The following is a 6,794-nucleotide window of genomic DNA, read 5'->3' on the forward strand; positions in this document are numbered from 1 at the left end:
GAGACAGAGAGACAGAGAGACAGAGAGACAGAGAAAAAAAAAGGATGAGGACGCATGCGCAATGGAGGCTTGGGGAGGGGAGCTTGGGGGCTGGGTAGACAGAAAAGCGGGTAGGTGATAACTCTACGAAGAACAACAAAACAACTAAAATAGAACCATCACAAAGGAAGTAAAAACAAGGCAGCAGCCCATACTGGGGCTTGTGACATCAGCGTGCTGCTAGGTTTTGACTGGGATTGGTGAGAGCATCTCTATCTGGGGGCAATGGATCCATCTTTGTGGCGAGTGTTACAGAAGCGTGAGTGTGGACCTGGATCTGTGGGTTCTGGGCTTGGCTGAGTGCGTTTTTGTGACAATCTCTGTCGCTTGCATCTGTGTGTATTTTGAATTTGAATTTGAATATAAAATGGCACAATCTTGTCTGCCGGTGCCTGTGTCCACTCTGTATATGTTTGCATGAACTTCAGAGAGCCATGAAACTATTTTGGACACAAGTATAACAAAGCTATTTGGAACATGGGTCTTTACTTTTCAGAAACCCAGAGGTTTATCTTAACCAACAAAGCACGGCAGCATTAAAAGTACAAGGTAAAATCAGCAGCTAGACTGATTTTTAAAATAGTACTATTTATTGAATGATGGCTAGGTGCTAAACACTCCCCAATAACTCTGTGAAACAGATACAGTTTTGTTAGCTTTGTTTTATAGAGGATGAAACTGAGGTGCAGCAAGATTAAGTTATTTGCCCAAATTCCCACACTTACCACGTGGTGTGGTCAGCACTTGAATCCAGACTTAGCCTCTTTATTGTACTGACCTTCTTGACTGCACAGGTATGTAGTTTTGTACTGGGCTGGGGGAGAAGCTCTATAGGACATGTATTGTTCATTTGTTGTCCGTTGTTATTCTTAAGACATCATCTGGGGCAACTTTTGGTATCCACACAGCTTGTGGAGGTATGAAAAGGCTTTAAGAAAATGATTTATCCACCAGCAGCAAGAGGCTTCAAAAATTTATGATCAGTAAAGTACTTCTAAATAGCTCATGAGAGAAAAAGGAGATAACAATGAAAAATTGTAAATATTTAGACCTGGATAGTCATGAGAGTATCACATATCAAAACTTGTAAGTTTTGATGTAAGTAAATGCATAGCCTTAAATGCATGCATTTAAAAATGTAAGTCTAAAAATAAATGGGTTAGGATGAATAGGTAAGCAAAATGTGGTCTTTCCATACAGTGGAATACTATTCAGCCTTTAAAAAGGAAGGGGATTCTGCAATATGCTACAACATGGATGAAACTTGAGGACATAATGCTAAGTGAAATAAACCAGTCACAAAAAGACAAACACTGTACAATTCCACTTATGTGAGGTGCATAGAGTAGTGAAAATCACAGGAGCAGAAAGTAGAATGGTGGTTGCTGGGGGCTAAGGGGAGGGAAGAATGCGGAGTTTTTGTTTAATGGGTATAGATTTGCAGTATTTCAAGATGAAAAGAGTTTTGGGGGTGGATGGGGGTAATGGATGCACAACAATGTGAATGTATTTAATACCACTGAGCTATACACTTAAAACTAGTTGAACTGGTTAAAAAAAAAATCATTGTGTTCAACTGAAAAGACTATAAGAGAAAAGAAGAGATAAAACCTAAATGAAGTAGAAAAATAATAATAAGAGCATAAATTAAGGTAATAAGGACTTCCCTGGTGGCACAATGGTTAAGAATCCGCCTGCCAGTGCAGGGGACACGGATTCAAACACTGGTCCGGGAAGATCCCACATGCCGCGGAGCAACTAAGCCCATGCACCACAACTACTGAGCCAGCACTCTAGAGCCTGTGAGCCACAGCTACTAAGCCCACATGCCGCAACTACTGAAGCCCGCGTACATAAAGCCCATGCTCCGCGACAAGAGAAGCCACCGCAATGAGAAGCCCGCACACTGCAATGATGAGTAGCCCCTGCTCACCGCAACTAGAGAAAGCCTGCGCACAGCAACGAAGACCCAACACAGCCAAAAATAAATTAATTAAAACAACAACAACAACAACACTAAGTGGAGAAACTGGAACCCTCATACATTGCTGGTGGAAATGTACAATGGTGCAGCCACTTTGGAAGACAGTCTGGCATTTTCTCAAAAGGGTAAACACAGTTATCACATGACCCAGCAATTCCACCCCTCGGTATAGACCCACAAGAAATGAAAGATACATCCACACAAAAACTTGTTTGAACAAATGCTCACAGCAGCATTATTCACAATAGCCAAAAAAGTGAAAACAACCCAAATGTCCATCAACTGATGAATGAATAAATAAAATGTGGTATATTCCTACAGGGGAATGTTACTTGGTAATAATGAGGGATGAAGTACTGATACATGTTGCAACACAGTTAAATCTTGAAAACGCTATGCTAAGTGAAAGACACCAGTCACAATAGACCATAAGTTATATGATCCCATTTATATAAACTGTCTAGATTCTTTATCTACAGAGAAAACATTATAGCAAATCAACAGAGAAAGAAAGTAGGTTAGTGGTTGCTTAGGGCTGGGGGTGGAGGAAAACAGGCGAAGGCAGGGACTGCTAAAGATTACAGAGTTTCCTTTTGGGTGAAAATGTTCTAAAATTGTGATGATGGTTGCGTAACTCTAGTAATACACTAAAAACCTTTGAATATGTACCTTTAAAAGGGTGATCTGAATAGTATGTGAATTATATCTCAATAAAGCTATTAACAAAAAAAATTAAATTGAATGGAATTTAACCATTTAAATCACAACACATTATCATAAGGTTAATGAAATGACTAAGGCCAGCCTGTGCAGCCAGCCAGCAGGGAATTCCAGGGGTCTGGCCACACAATCCAAATCTGTCCTGGTCCTACCTGGGGTTTGGCATTACCTGATGGTGGTTGTCCATTCTAGCTTGTGTGTGTGTGTGTGTGTGTGTGTGTGTGTTTCATATTCTTTTCCATTATGGTTTATTACAGGATATTGAATATAGTTTCCTGTGCTAAACATAAAGACCTTGTTGTTTATGCATTCCATATGTAATCGTTTGCATCTGCTAATCCCATACCCCCATCCACTCTTCCCCCATCAGCTTGTGTGTTGATGGATATCACTTGAGGTCCCATGGCAACTGGAATTTCCAAAACAATGACAGTGATTCCAGGACAGTGATTCCCCAGTTAGTGGCTCAATTACATGGCCCGATTCAGAAAAATTAGGCTAGGCGAACACCTCCCCACCCATCAGCCCACCCCCGCCAACCCTTCTGTCTCCCACTTAATGTGTACTTTGGCCAGCATTATCCTGGGGTTTTAGTGAATTAGCCATTTTGCTACTAGTATATAGGCTATATGTTAGTAGGACTACAGTTATGCTTCTGTATCTGGAGAGATAGTAAAAGTTTCAATTGTAATACAAACATATTCATGAAAGAACATCAGAAGGATCATTTCCCATTCCCATGATATGTCTTTCATTCCAGTTTAAATCATGGAGAAAGGGGGAAAATGTGGGCGTGGAGATGCACTGATATTGTTCAAGCTATTTTTACTCTCACAAAATGGGTCCCTCCCCTAATGGCCCCAATTTCTCCTAATAGATCATTTTTTATTAAAGCATATCATTTATCAGCCTTGTCTCTCTTTGATTCCTGGAAAACATTCCTTGAATATTTCAGGGAAAGACATTACTAGCCATTTAAGTGGAATGCCCCCCATAATCAGTATGGCATTATACCTTGTATTCCAACTGAATCACATCCTGTCAGTCACACACTCTGATTATAGAAACAGTGGAATAGCCAGAGAAGAACTGATCTGTGTGTCTGTAGAGAACAAACATATGGACACCAAGGGGGGAAAGTGGGGGGGCGGGGGATGAATTGGGACTGACATACATACACTAATATGTATAAAATGGATAACTAATAAGAACCTGCTGTATAAAAAATAAATAAAATTCAAAAGTTCAAAAAAAAAAACTGGGAAAAAAAAAAGAATTCATCTGTGTTTCAATGAAAAGCCTAATGCAGAGGGAAAACAAAATCTCCCCGTGTCTCAAACGAATATAAGAAGTGTTGCTTCTAGAACGTGGGAATTCCAGAAACTATGATTTGCATGAGAAGAAACATTAATTTTAAGATTCAGAAGAAAAAATTCTAGAGGTTAGGGCCATAGATGGAAGTCAGGATGCATGAGTGAGATCCTGACTCCATGATTGGAAGCTATTTACCTTAAACCAACTATGGAAACTGTCCAAGAAATAGTTTCCTTTCCTGTAAAATGGGGTTAATTATGAAACATGCTTAGTACAGCATATGGCACAGAATAAATATTCAATAAATGTCATTTATTCTGTTAATTTCATCACTGCTGTCATTACTTGAAGTTAAAAGTTGGCTTCCATGCTGTGCTGTAGTCATCAAGTTATCAAGATCATCCTTACATAAATCCCAGAATATGCAACTCTATGAAGTCATTACATTTGTCATAATAATATTCCTAATTTTACAGACTCTTCCAGGGAGATCGGTGTTATCCAGTATTAACACGTTCCTAAATTGATGGTTAGCAGAGTTCCACAGATGAGGAGTTTCAGGAAGCAGTGAAAGAGATTCACAGAGAAGGACTGGAAAATGCAAAAACTGGACCAGGTTGCACGCCTCCTGCACAGTCCAGGAGCCTACCCCATGTCAACTGCTCTGCAAAGAAGCTGTCACTTATGCTTGCAAGGCAAACTCCAAAGCAGAACCGTACACTTTCATCAGGCAGAGTTGGGATTAGTACAGCTCTCTTCTCTCATCAAAATTGGGGTGTTTTGTTGGTTTGTTTCATTTGTTTATTTTTTATTTTTATTTGTTATTTTTTGGTGTGTTCCATTTGTAAAGTCAGTGATCAATGTCTTAAGAAGGCATCACTTTCATAAAGCAGATCTGGGGTTTTAGTGTTTCATTTCTATAATAAAATAACATATCATTAGTTTCCAACCCACATAAACACAAGACATACTTGGGACATGTTAGTAGGCATGTAAAGAATATTACCTGTAGAGCAGAGTGATAAAAAAAAACCTTGGGCTCTGTCATCCTGGCTCCACCACTTACTAGCGGTATGACCTTGGGCAAGTCACTTCCTCTCTATTCTCCTGAAAATGCTCTAAAGACCCCTAATGGCCTATTTTTTGTCACATCCAATAGCTTCTTTCCAGTCATCATCCTATTTAATCTCTCCAAAAATATATAACGTTGTGGACCAGACCCTACTCCAAACTCCCTCTTTACCCAGTTTCCAGGACATGCTCTCTCCTGTCCTCTTGGTTCCCACTCCTGCTATTCCAGTCCTCCCTTCTCGTCTCCTTCACAAGCTCTTTCTCCATCACTCACCCCCTTCAGTTAAGGTTCCCCGTGTTTATCCCTTTCATCTTCTCCTCTTCTCATTCTTCACCTCTTCCTAGTTAAACCCATCTTTTGTTCAATCTCCATCTCCAGCCCCCGTCCTTCTCTCCTCTTAGAAATATCCAGCAGTCTTGGGGAAATTGATAAAAAGAGGAAAATGGATTTGGAAGAGAAAATAGAGTTAAAGAGAGTTCCAGAAAGCACACTGTGCATTCCTCTTAAAGGAGGTTTAGAAGAGAGAAAAGAAGCTGAGGAAACATATGCCGAAGACGTCGGACCTGAAATCCTGCATCCGTTGGAGAGCAGGGAGCTGGTACTTCTGCCCAAAGTGCTCAAGGAGTGGGATCAGGTGTTTTGGCTGTGCTGGGGCATGAAGTTATTAGGAGTGAAGTCAATGCTACATGCCTGTAAGAGGGTTGGGGGGGAATCTGAAAAAAAGTCCCCAGGGCATGTGGGGACTCTATTATGGTGCTTTCTGTTTTTCAACGTTTATTGAGTGGTTACTGTGTACCAAGCACTTTACAAGACTTACCCTTCTTAACTCTATACTCTGAACAGTGTCCTGTGAGATCAGGGTTTGTAGCCACAGAGAGGTTGTAGTTTGCCAGTAAGTGGCAGCACCTGCATTCAGTCTCAGTCGGCCAGTCTCAGAGTCCAAACACTTAACCACAATCCCACATCCCCTCTCAAAGCTTTCCTTTCTCCTCCAGGAATCACCATGGCAACAGCCAGGAGGAGGGATTTATAACCTCAACCTGAAAATGTTCAAAATCAGACTCCTTATATATCCCCCCAAACCGGCTCCACCTCAATTAGAAATCTCAGATTTAGCCTCTGTACCTTACTCTAAAATATTCTACACTCTTTTTACACATAGTCAGTCAACAAATCCTGTTGATTCTACCTTGGAAATCTCTCCAAAATCCAACTGTCCTCTTCATTCCCACTGCCCTGCTCTAGCTCAATGCTGCAACATCTTTTTCCCAGACTATTGCAAAAAAACATCTTTTCTGGGTTTTTTTCCCTACTAGAGACTATTCTCCACATTGCTTCTAAAATTATCTTTGTTTTTTATTATTTTTTTAAATATTTATTTAGTTAGTTGCACCAGGTCTTAGTTGAGGCAGGCGGGCTCCTTAGTTATGGCTCCCTGGCTCCTTAGTTGTAGCACGTGGCCTCCTTAGTTGCGGCATGCATGTGGGATCTAGTTCCCTGACCAGGGATCGAACCTGGGTCCCATACACTGGGAGCGCGGAGTTTAATCCACTGCGCCACCAGGGAAGTCCCCTAAAATTATCTTTAAAACACACACACAAATACACACACACATACACATGCAATGCCACTCTTATGCTTAAAAGCCTCCACTGGATTCCTGCT

Source organism: Lipotes vexillifer, unplaced genomic scaffold, assembly GCF_000442215.2.
Source record: "Lipotes vexillifer unplaced genomic scaffold, Lipotes_vexillifer_v1.1 scaffold232, whole genome shotgun sequence".
NCBI lineage: Eukaryota > Metazoa > Chordata > Mammalia > Artiodactyla > Lipotidae > Lipotes > Lipotes vexillifer.